We start from the raw sequence: 13,547 nt of genomic DNA, 5'->3' as shown, positions 1-13,547 counted from the left end.
TTCATGGAAGGCATGGACCAGAAGTGAGGGGGCGGGTGGTTTCAGGATGATTCAAGCATGTTACATGTATCATTAGATTACCATAAGAAGCACACGACCTAGATCCCTCACATGCATAGTTCACAATAGGGTTTGTGCTCCTATGAGAATCTAATGCCACCACTGATCTGACAGGAGACAGAGCTCAGCTTTGGTCACTCACCGCTCACCTCCTGCTGTACGGCCCGGTTCCTAATAGGGGATAGGGACTCCTGTTCTACAACACAAAAGACTAATATTGGTATATAAGGTTTACTTTTCTTGATGTCTTTAGGGGCTTGAAGATTGAAAATTTTCTTGTGGATGTACACAGTATCAAAATTGTTCATAAGTATAAATGTCTGTCTATTTCATTAATTCAGCAGATTAATGAAATAATTGATTAGTTAATTATTTAATTAATGAAATTTTAAATTCTTTGAAACACAGGCCGAAAGCATCTCAGAAGGCAGCATTAAGAGTCATATTATTTTATCCAGGTGGAGTGATACTATTTCAAAAAGTGGTGGGAACATAACAGTTGAAGCATAGAGAAAAATGTATGACGCACACATATTCTATTATCATGTTAAGCTATCAAGTAACAAATTACTTAAAATGATGTTTCATTTGAAATATTGTATGATTAAGTAAAAAATCTAAATTTGGCATTTTATAAATGTAGTTATATATGACATAAATACATATTCTGTTGTCTGTAAAACCATTCCATGGTTTGTTTCAAAATGTTATTCTATTCTAAATAATCTTGGCAAAAATAATCTTAAGAAGTTCCTTATACCTAAACATTTCTGTTGCTTTTCAAGAATTGCTAAGTGAACTCTGAGCAATTCTCACTGAAGTAATAAAATCCTGAAAATAACCTGCATCCGTGAAGCTTAGAGGTCTGCAGTGAGGCTTTCAGAGGACCCTGGAGACTGTCTGTCAATCTTGCTGTGTGAATCCTTGAAAATTTACAGCTTTCATGACATGGACCCAGCTTTGAGTCCTTCCAGGCCAGTCATGCTCACCAGGGGTGATTTTATATAGTCCAAGACCCAAGACCCCAGATACTGAAGCTCTGTTGCTTCTGGTTATCATTGTCACTCGGGAAGCTTTGCAGGCCCTCAGTTGAGGACCATAGGGCCTCTCACTTCCGCTTCCTTCCCTGGACCCTTGGCTTGGCTATCCGGGTGGACCTGCAGACAGCTTTTTCCTGCTGAACCATGATTGCACAAAGCAGGGGCTGTCCTCTCACCTTACATGTAACGATCAGTAAAAGCTGTTCTACTTACTGACTTTCTAGAAATAGACAAATTGTGCAACAAAAATAACAAGAACAATAATAATAACTGATATCTAATGGAGCACTTACGATGTGTTCCAAACCTTTAACCTATATTAGCATTTTAATCCATACAAAAACCTATGAGGCAGATACTAATATTTCCCCATTTTACAGATGAGGAAATTGAGTCACACAGCAGTGCAACTGTGATTCCAACCCTAAAAAAGTCAGGCAAAAAGCAAAAATGAGTAGAGTAAACCCAAGTTCCTGAGGTAATAGAGAGTGGTGAGTGGTAACCCAAGAGCAAAGTCTGGACTAACAGGCCAGACATTATGTGCACTCATCAAGATCTACAGACAGGTAAACTTTACAACATAGTGGAATGCAAATGGCAAGTTATGTTATACCACACATAACCTAAAGAAAACATTTCTAGAGAGCTGGCAAAAAATAAAAATAAATAAAAATAAAAGCCCAAGAATTTGAAGCAATAAAATAAATGATTTTAAATAAGAACAGTGCCTCACCCTGTTTTCTTGCATCCTTATTCTCATGAGAATTGCTGCTATAAAATATTTTCTATTGAATTATTTTATCAAGTTATTCATAGACCCTCTTTATCCAAGTGCTCCTAAGAAGTATTCGATTTCTTGGCCAGAGGTGAGCTTCTTGGCCTGTCCATTTGTAAATCTTTCAGGCTTTTGACTGAGTAATACTGAGAAGTTGGAGGGTCTTTCTCAGGAGCAGTTAAGCACTCGGAGTGGAAGTCCTGCCTATGCAGCACCTGAACTGCTTGCTCATCAGAAATATGGCCCCAAAGTGGATGTCTGGTCCATGTAAGTAAATCACCAACCTCCAGGGTTAGGTTAGGAACTCCGCGTGATAATCCCTTCGGCTTTAGAGCTGCGTGAAACCTGGCAGTGAGGGGGAGAGAGTGTTACGGAAAGCATTTTTCCTCACTGTAAGTTTAAGAAATTACACATACACATCAACTACATCTTAGCAAAACTGCTGCACAGTTATAGTGCTGAAAACGTGGGGAATCTGTAAAGATGTGAAGATGCTGTGACCTGGTGGTCAACATTTTATTTCACTTTCAAATTCAAAGCAACACAAGCATTTGAAAGGAACACATTTTGGGCTTCCCCTGATCAATTCTTCAAGACACAGCCGGATATCACCTCCATGAAACCATCTCAGACACTTCTGAGCCCCGACACCAAGCTGGTTGGGTGGTGCGTTCAAGAACTCCAGTGTGTTTTGTTTTTCGCTGTGGTGGAACCACCCTGTCACATCATTATGCTTTGGCTACGGGCCTCCCTCATTAGACACCACTCTGTCATCATCCCTGCAGAGCTAGCACCTAGCACACTGTTGGGGGCTTCACAGGGCTTACTGATTGTGTATTGGATGAACTTTCACATTATCTATGAATGTTAACGAACCATTCGTTCTCCATCGGCCATTAGGTATTTAAGCAGAACACTGTAATGACAGAGCTCAGGTTTAACATGTGCCAAACTTGTGCTAAAATATACTAATGCTAACAAATGGTGCCCAAGAAGTCAAATGGGATCACTTTAAGAAAGAAGAGCATGTGATAATTAATGTGCCTGCGTTCTACAAGCATTTTATCATTTTATTGTCCAGTAAGATTCAATTGTCCACAGAAGCATAGAGTTAATGAAGAAAAGTCTGCAAAAAGATTTTATCTTAATGAATTTTAAGACTCCCCTTGGAAATCATATTTGTACTCTTTATTCTTATAACAAACCTTTTTCTTCATAAATACTGCAAATAACATGTCAGAATTACTGTGTCCAAAATACCACAAGGTCTAATCTAGAAAAGTCTAAATTGATATTTTATTATATGAAGAAAGATAGTGGGATGAAATGTCATCTTAATGTAAATTAGTAAGGAAAGGAGAAAAAAAGGAAAAGCTAATAGATGTGGCCTAAAGCCGTTTTGCTCCCACCTCTTCTTCAGCCATATTTAGATTCTGCTACATTTTAGCCTTACACTAGAAGACTTTGTTAAAGGATACATTTTTAACCCTAAATTCTCACATTCAAAAAAAGGCTAGGTTAGCAGGCCTCCTCATTTTTTTGTCTTTGATTAAGTACCTTTTCTCTCTACCTTCTGAGGATAAACATAAACAAAATATAGTGAGGTTTGGGTTTGTTGCTTTGTTTTGTAGAAACCACTGTGCATTAGCTCTAACTTCCATTCAACATATTCAACACAAAATTCTTTGAAGGATACAGCAATGGTCACTATACTTGGTTTTTATTTTTGTGCTTCTAGTCTCAAGACTCTTTGGAGAGCTGAGACATGATTACACTTGACATAAGTTCACTAAATTAACAAACCAGCTGTTGTCTTTAAAGCATGTCAGAGATTTCAGTGGAGTGTAAGAGTTGCATTCTGTTACAGCTAATAAATTTTCAAGTTCACATATTGCCGGGTTTCGGTTAAAATTAAATATCAAATTCACAATTGTTGGACTAAACACAGTTTGTATATCACCTTTTGAACCACTGCCTGTGTAAGTCTAACCCAGCTGCTTTTTTGTCTCTAGTATTTGTTCTTTGTAACATTCATATTCTGGTAAGTGCGTGGGAAGCACAAGAGACCTGTGTTCCACTCACCACGACATGATTTGTGCATTCAGCAGATAACAGCGTGGATGGCCAAGGCAGCACCTAAACCACTGAAATGAACACTTTGTTTTCCCAACACAGATTTCCCAGACATCCCCCACCATGCAGGATCTCCCTGTCTGATTGCTTAAACCCCAGCACCAACTAAAAAAATGACCTCAGGCTTATGCAGGCAATCTGCTCCAAAACACTGCTTCGCTCAAATAGTAACACCCACTACCTCCATCTAAAAACAGCTTTTTGGCACAACCTGGCTGGAAAAACAGCTGAAAAATATTTAAATCCAGTATTTAAGTAGCTTAGAGGATTACCAGTAGGATAAAGAGTTTTTCTACTCTAGGTGTCTGATTCAGTGAGAAATTTGGTTGATGGTGAGTGGAAATCCTGGTTGCCGGTGAGTGTGAAATCCTGGTTGATGGTGGTGTGAAATCCTGGTTGATGGTGAGTGTGAAATCCTGGTTGATGGTGAGTGTGAAATCCTGGTTGATGGTGAGTGTGAAATCCTGGTTGATGGTGAGTGTGAAATCCTGGTTGATGGTGAGTGTGAAATCCTGGTTGATGGTGAGTGTGAAATCCTGGTTGATGGTGAGTGTGAAATCCTGGTTGATGGTGAGTGTGAAATCCTGGTTGATGGTGAGTGTGAAATCCTGGTTGATGGTGAGTGGAAATCCTGGTTGATGGTGAGTGTGAAATCCTGGTTGATGGTGAGTGGAAATCCTGGTTGATGGTGAGTGTGAAATCCTGGTTGATGGTGAGTGTGAAATCCTGGTTGATGGTGAGTGGAAATCCTGGTGATGGTGAGTGGAAATCCTGGTTGATGGTGAGTGGAAATCTGGTTGATGGTGAGTGTGAAATCCTGGTTGATGGTGAGTGTGAAATCCTGGTTGATGGTGAGTGGAAATCCTGGTTGATGGTGAGTGGAAATCCTGGTTGATGGTGAGTGTGAAATCCTGGTTGATGGTGAGTGTGAAATCCTGGTTGATGGTGAGTGGAAATCCTGGTTGCTGGTGAGTGTGAAATCCTGGTTGCTGGTGAGTGTGAAATCCTGGTTGATGGTGAGTGTGAAATCCTGGTTGATGGTGAGTGGAAATCCTGGTTGCTGTGAGTGTGAAATCCTGGTTGATGGTGAGTGTGAAATCCTGGTTGCTGGTGAGTGGAAATCCTGGTTGTGGTGAGTGTGAAATCCTGGTTGTGGTGAGTGGAAATCCTGGTTGATGGTGAGTGGAAATCCTGGTTGATGGTTGATGGTGAGTGGAAATCCTGGTTGCTGGTGAGTGTGAAATCCTGGTTGCTGGTGAGTGGAAATCCTGGTTGATGGTGAGTGTGAAATCCTGGTTGCTGGTGAGTGTGAAATCCTGGTTGATGGTGAGTGTGAAAGTCATTATTACTTCCTTACGGGTCTTCTCTGGCCTGGCCATTCCCTGTGGCTTCTGGCTCCTTCCCTAGGTCCCTTTACAAGAAGTCTCACAACTATGAGATAATAAAAATATCTCTAAAGAACATTTGAATGTTGGTCACAAATTCCACATGAATTTTATTCTGCTTTCTCATTAGTCTCTGTAGTTTTTGTACGTTTCTAAACTCTCTGGCCCAGCCAGGTTTAAATGCTTGAAATCCCAAGATTCCTATCAAAGGAATGGCTTCTCCATTTATTTTGTGGCCTGGACACATAAAGGCCACTCACAGTCAAAGACATACATTTAGTGGTTAAAAGCTTGGAGGCTGAAATCAGACTCTGAGTTCAAACCCAATCTTAGTTGTTTCCTGTGTGCCCTTGACAACCTGCTTCGTCCCCTTTCTAAGAGGCAGGGCACGTACCTTCTGACAGTGTTCCAAGGGGACAGCAATGTTTATTGAGAAACACTTCTAGTGGAGAAACAACAGGCCCTGTCCATCCCCCTTCATTCTGCTATAGATAATTGTCAGGGATAAACAAAGCTAAAACATTGTGAAGTAGCCTACATTTGTCTTTCATACCTACCCACCTCTCCTATTCCCTCCACTCTTCAAAAATCTCTTTCCTTTTCCTCCCTTCGAATCTCCAACTTGAAAATATCAGATTCTAGGCTGGACACAATGGCTCACGCCTGTAATCCCAGCACTTTGGGAGGCGGAGGCAAGCAGATCGCTTGAGCCTAGGAATTCAAGACCAGCCTGGGCAACATGGCAAAACCCCTGTCTGTACAAAAAATTAGCCAAGCATTGTGGCACATGACTGTGGTCCTAGCACCTCAGGAGGCTGAGGCAAGAGAATCACTTGAGCCCAAGAGGCAAAGGTTGTAGTGAGCCGAGATTGCACCACTGCATTCCCACCTGAGCCACAGAGTGAGACCCTGTCACAAGAAAAAAAGAAAAGAAAAAAGAAAGAAAAGAGAAAAGAAAGGGGGGAGGGGAGGAGAGGCGAGGCGAGGCGAGGCGAGGCGAGGCGAGAGAGGAGAGGGACAGAAAATAAAAGGGAAGGGAAGGGAAGGGAAGGAATGGAAGGGAAGGGAGGGAAGGGGAGGGGAGGGGAGGGGAGGGGAGGGGAGATCAGACTCCTAAAAACCTGATTTGTCATTCATAGTTTAGTATAAATACAGGCTTAACCTTTCCAGGATGTATTTGATTTGTAAATGAGGAGCTTCTTAACCAAATAAGTAACTTAACTAATAAGTTCAAACTCTGATTATATTAGCCAGGATCCTAACAGACAGCAGCAAATATGTTCAAATTAAGATAATTCAAAGAGAGATCATTTACAAAGGGACTGATGACAAAGTCATGAGTGGACAAAAGAGAATCACAGGAATAATGCAGGGGCCTGGAGCTAACAGCAGCAGATCTGCCCCACCCCTAGGCCCAAAGGGACAAAGGAGGGAAGAAGGTACCAGAACCTAGACGTCAAGTTACTTAACATTGGCTTTCTTGAAAGGAAATATAACCTTAGTCAAGGTGAACAACCAGTCCAAGACATCTTGAGGAGGCCAAGGAACAGAAACCTTGACCTCACTGTCTGCATTCCTTCCAATCTCCTGCCAGGGATCCCCATTGGCTGAGCCCAAAGGTAGCCAGAAGGCAGCAAAGCCCATCATTGCAGTCCATGCAGGTGGCCCTGGGGTAGAAAACAGTCTGCAGAAATGTGGAGAGTAGAAGCAGAAGATAAAATGGAGTATCTAACAGAAGGGCTAGGAGACATTGTGGGCAAGACAATTTCCTTCATCTGCTCCCATTGCAATCGCCTCTGCTCTTATCATCGCCTCCAATAGATTCCGAAGTCAGCAACTTGGCACAGAATTTCTGAAGTTTTTACGTTTGCAAAGAAGTAAAACACTACATATCCTCTTCACCCCACTCCCTCACCCCACCCCCACCGCCTTCCTCAAAGTTTAAAAAGAAAAAAATCTGGTTTCGACCATCAGGTGAGTAAAGTAACTGAGAAAGGCACTACTCCTTTGACACACACACGCAGCTTAAAATCGGCATCTCTCCTGGAAAGGCATTTCTTGAATAGTCATATAACTCCAGGCTTTGGGTGGAAGCAAGGAAACAAGCAGAACATAAATTTAACAGAGAAAATGAACCTGAGAGTCCGATTCAAATCTCAGGAAAAGGGCGCTTTGTATGGAATTGGAGACTGTGACTCACACTTCAGGCAGGACATGGAATCAGAGAAAGAGACGGAACCTAAGCACACACACCATGTAAATCCTGCTTTACTGTCAGTTCACATCTGAAGGTCAGTTCCAAATGCAGTTTGCAAATAGCATAAAGTGGAAAAAAAAAAAGGAGGCAAAAAATAAAAAGAGTTGGCGGTGTGTTTACTGGAGTGGTCAATGTTATCTGTAAGCAAATGGGTCAGCAGGGTGTCCAAGAATTACCAATGCATTAAGGCAGAGATATAAGAGATATAAGAGAACTCGGTTGTTTCCCATTACTGCCTTTGTTTAGCCATTTGTCTCTCATTGCTTCCTCTGTAGCAGGCTGTGCAGGTCAGGCTCAAGTAAGGAATGCGTGAAACTCAGCTTCTAAAGGGAAATCCAGGTTAAAAATTTCAGGAAAAAACCCTGAGATTTTGTGCATTCTCTAGGGAAATCCAGACTAAAAATTTGAGGAAAGAAACACTGAGGTTTTGTCCCTTTTTTAGAACACTGATCTTAGATTCCCTCAAGGGCATTTTTGAGGGAAATGCAGCCAGCTCACCCTTGTACTGAGTGAAGGTAATTTTCTAGAACATGGGCAATGCACCCTTAGTTCTGCTCTTAACTGAACATGCAGGGGGGTGAGGCTGGGTTTGGAAAAAATGTACTAAACTGGTTCTTCTATGGCTTCAAGACTGGCCATCTATGAGACGCAATGAAAATTCATTTGTAACCCCAGAGAACTGTTTTTTAGGATGTATTTTTGGATTGCAGCTTGTCTAGCTCTGAATGGAAAACACAAAATTACATTAAGATAACATAAATGTACAGGATATAGAACCATCCCTGTTAGGAATTTGTGATCAACATTCAGATTCTCCTCTGAGACATTTTAAACATCTTTATGCTGCAAGACATAGTTTTACAAAGGGACATGCGTAGTCAGAGATACAAGTCCCACGGAGTCTTTCACTGCAGGAACTAAAACTCCATCGTTCTTTTCAAGAAATTTGACCTTGGTTCTTCTTTTTGCTGAGGCAGAGCAGGACACTAACTTGAAAAGAATCACACGTCTTATGCTGCTGTTGATAGCCTCTCTGTCCAAGGGCAAAATTTCTTTTCAGATGGTTCCTCTTCTTCCCCTTGATAGAGGGGTAAGTTTCTGATGCTGACTGGCACCTTACCATTCACACTGGAGATATTCAGTATTGAGCAACTCTATCAGAAGATGGTGATTGGTGCAATCAGCAGTGTCCTACCTGAAATCTCCTTCAGTAACTTACTGTGGTCTCTAAGTTTGGTAGCAAAGCTCAAAAACAACAAAACGGCCAGCTTCCAAGAGCACACAGCATCTTGGGTTACTTTGGGGACTTCTCCACTTTTTTTTTTAAGAACCCAATATGAATCTTATCCAGGAAAATCTGTATCCCAATATGGCAGCAATAGCAATCCACAATATTCATTTGAGATATTTTGAGGTAACAGCACCAAGGGTTTTACAAGAACACGAGTACTATTGAGTTAACCAGTGGCTTCAAATACCAGTCTTATTGGTGTACAAACTGAAGATAATTGTCTCACAGTCAGGAAGAATTGCTGATATTGCTGTTGCTGATGTTTTCATTAGGATTTATTCAGACAATGCAAACTGAGAATGAGGCAATCCTGATCACCACTATCCATACCATCTCTGAAAGGCTGCCATTTTTACTTAAAGGTCTTCATGTTCAACTTTCTGACCAAACAAGAATGCACAAGACAGGTGACAAAAATTACCTAAGAATTCACTAGCTCAAATTCTCTCTCAAAGAAGAATGAGCAAATGAAATGGAAAATTGAGAGGCACATGAACAGTGGAATCAGTAATCTGTGGAGCTCTTTCATGATTGCTCTTGTGTGAGATCTTTATAATATCAGCCAAAACTATTCTGTCTTTCTCCCTCCCTTCATCTCCTCACTCATTCATATATGATCTTTCCAGAACAGAGAAAAAGTCTTTCAAAATTTAAGTGTCTAAAATAGACACTCACCCTTTCACAAGACATGCCTAAGTTTTGTTTGAATATAAGTGGTCAACAAAGTGCCAAAGATAGAAATTGTATAATGGGCAAAGTTCTGTTTCAACAGAAAAAAAAAATGCCCTTGAGGGAATCTAAGATCAATGTTCTAAAAAAGGGACAAAACCTCAGTGTTTCTTTCCTCAAATTTTTAGTCTGGATTTCCCTAGAGAATGCACAAAATCTCAGGGTTTTTTCCTGAAATTTTTAACCTGGATTTCCCTTTAGAAGCTGAGTTTCACGCATTCCTTACTTGAGCCTGACCTGCACAGCCTGCTACAGAGGAAGCAATGAGAGACAAATGGCTAAACAAAGGCAGTAATGGGAAACAACTGAGTTCTCTGATGTTACGAAAACAGGTAATTAATTCTCTCCTTTTCTATCTCTTATTAACCATGACTTGTGCACTCACTTTGTTTTAGTTTCTCAGTACCACAGGGATAGGTTTTAGCCAAACTGGAAATATCTGTCTTAATAAAGGTCTACCATAGGCTTATTGAGAGCTGGTCTGTTTTTAATATTGAAAATACAAGCTGTATTTTCACGGAGATGTCCACATGGGCAAATTTCCTGTTCTTGATTACACCGTGTGGTTTGCGTTCTACACTAAGCCTAGATTAAGAGATTTAATCGTTTTTGTTTTTAGAAGAAGGGAAGAAAAGAACCAAATTCCACTTCTCTTCCTACCTAGATTTAAGATCATAGTATACTTAAGACATTTACAATCCAGCCCTGTATTCCATAAACTTTAGTCAAAGGTCAATACTTTAATAATCCACTCTACTGTCCAGAAAAAAATTTATCCTTGGAATTTTCTTACATTTATAAAAGATTATTGATTTTACCTTATGTCTTGGGTTAACAAAAATGAGAGGAAAAAAACTATGAGATACCGCTCTCTTGCACAGGTGTGTGCATTTTTAAATCTGCCAAAAAAACTTCCAATGTATTACCAACAATAACATCATTTGCTTATTATAATGACATTCCTTTCAAGAAAAGCCCTGAAATGACTTGACTAAAATTTTGAAAATGCTGGAGGGTAAAGAAGACTCTTTTACTTTTGTTTCAGACATTTTCAACTATAATAGGCTAAAACTTTGAAGATTTTAAAGTACAATTAGTCTCCAACTTGCAAACACTAGATGAAGAGTGATCCAGCTCCCACCCCTCTCCTTGCCACCCGTTTTGGAAATCTTGAAACTTTTAGAGAAACTCTGGGGTCATACAAAAAAGAAACCATGCTGTGCAGAAGGAGTTCTGCCTAGGGTTTCTCAGATGCTGCCTCTGCAGGATCCAGAAGAGCAGAGGCTGCAAGACTGGTCCCCAGTGGAGTCTGCTGGCATAACCTGGAGTGACCCACAGCAAGCAGGAAATGTCATTGAACTCCAGTGGTTTATTAAATGAGTCTGCACTCTATAACTTATACTTCTGTAATTGCCTTAATATTTAAATATTTTCAATTACCATAAAGAAAATTGACACTCCAGGAAGATACACCACATCTTCTATCCAGGTTGATGAATAGGTGCCCTGTTTTAGAAGCAAGATCTCTATGCCTGCTCTGAAGAACAGGCTGCTATTTCTTGTGAAGTACTTCTCCTTTCCAAAAGGTACTAACTTCCTTCTCAGTTTCGCTTAAATGTATCATTTCACTTTCTTAAACTGTCTAGAATTCTGCTAATTAAACATTTATTTGACCCCCTTTTCCATTCTACCACTGGAAAAATTAAGGACTACTAATCACTGATATGGTCATGTGCAGAAATTCCATCAAATTGTTTGCCTGCTAATATCTAGAGGGAAACAGCTGCTGATAGGATACTCAATGCTGAACTTGCGGTTTCAGGGACAGGAAAACTATATAATTGTTGCAGTCCAAAAGCCCCAAGGATAACAGAGCTGGGGAATAAGCAAGGGTGCACTAAAGGTGGTAGGGAAGTGACAACTCCAGAAAGGACATCCATTTGGAACTTCCAGTGGAGTTAATCTTGTACCCTGCAAAGGATGAAGAATCTTCTATCTCCTTCACTTCCTCCTGCACCATACGTCCCCCATTTCCACAACCTAGAACACATGGTAGTATACTAGGCATTTTGAGTCTACTAATAGCTAGCATTCAGTATATTTGATTGGGTTTGTCTAAAAACTGCTGCGGCATTTATAGCATTATATGGAGAAATTAGCAGAAGTTCCAGACAACTAATTTATTCATGAACTTTTGGAACACAATTTATTTCATGAGGTAGATTCTGTCCAAGTAAATCAAACTGTTCTACAACCATTTATGAAAGCCTATAAACAGCTAACAAATGTCTGAGCTGACTGGATTCCGGAAAGAAAAAAGAATTAAACTGAGGAGCTATATACTTCCTTCAAATTCCAGTACTTTTCCTCCGTGGAAAATAACCAGTGAATGGCAAGGTTCACAAGAGAGGAATGAGAGTATCAGGCAGATGTAGAAGTCATCGACTAAGTGAACTTCAAGAAAACCCAAAGGGTCTTATAAACCCCCACTCCCATCACCAGTGTTAGGTCCAATAGGACCTTAAAGATTTCATCATCTTCAACAATTCATGCAACTATCAAGATATGCATTTCCAAGCTCATCAATTTTAGTTGGAAAAAAATAATAGCTAATAATTATGGAGTGTTTCCTATGTACTGGGCTCTGTGCCAAAGTATCATCCATATACAACAGTGCTGTAGATGCCCATTCATCAGTTAGATTAAATCAGAATCCTCTGGAATTCTGACAAAGCAGTAATTAAGAGTGAGAAATTAAGTAAAATAGTCACACAATTAGTAAACTGAGATAGAATTCCAGTCTCCAACAATCTGAGTCCAGATTTTCTGTTCTTAACCACTCATTTGTGCTGCCCAGAACCAAAAGGAGAAACCAGATTGCTGGCTCCCAGAGTGTTCCTCCCTTCCCACGTGTCATGTGTGACCATCATCCTGTGAAACTCCATAGCCTGGTCCCAAGGCTCTTAATGTTCCATGAGTTATGGCTACAGGTATATTGCCTCAGATTAGTGGTGCAGAGGGCTTATGGGGCTGACTGGATTCTACTCAGGGCAACAGGTCAGGATCAAATAGCCCAAGAGGACAGGCCCTCTTTCTTCATTACAAGTCCTAACTATAGACACCTCTACTCAGTAGAGATGAACCAGCGATGCATAGTTTTCTATTACTTCTCAATACAGATCCTTTACATTCAAGGATTTTATTTTAAAATACATTTAAAAGTTGCCATACATTAAAAAGACTTAAAGAAAAGATACACTGAGAGTGCCTTCAGCGTATTGTGGGAACATGGTGATGAACCACTGTTTCCAAGTAATGAACTTCTCTAGTGCATGCCCAGTAACCCAACATAAGAGTCACCGTGGAGCTTGAGGCCATTCAGATGGCCCCAGTAAACACTGCAACTCTGATGGTTACTTATTTTACAATACGTTTCCGGGTTGTCATTTTCTTTTCAGTGTCAATAATCATATTGCTAAAAGAAAAGTCCTTTATTCTAGGAATCGTCTATCTCAGTAAGTTTTTTTTTAAACAGTGTAAAACTTTTTGCAGAAAAATTTTACACCATACTGAACAACTTTAAAAGGAAGCACAGAAAACTAGTTTATTTGAATCATGAGTTTACTTTCACGTGCTCAGATAAAGTTATTTTCCTTGGCATTTCAGACTCCAGCCTTTGAACTTCATGGCAAACACCATGGGATTTGGCCTTTCAGAAATTGCCAGTGTCCTGGTAAATAACAAGGCTTCTCCTATCACGGATTTGTACAGCTATTTTAAAAATTAGTCAAATATCAAAAGGAACACCAAAGCTTGAAGGTAAAATGTCATCGTAGAATTGCATTTTGAACTTTGGGAGCAGTAAATGGCTTGACAA

This window comes from Nomascus leucogenys, chromosome 18 (genome assembly GCF_006542625.1).
Source record: "Nomascus leucogenys isolate Asia chromosome 18, Asia_NLE_v1, whole genome shotgun sequence".
Classification (NCBI taxonomy): Eukaryota; Metazoa; Chordata; class Mammalia; order Primates; family Hylobatidae; genus Nomascus; species Nomascus leucogenys.
This window is presented reverse-complemented; position numbering follows the sequence as displayed.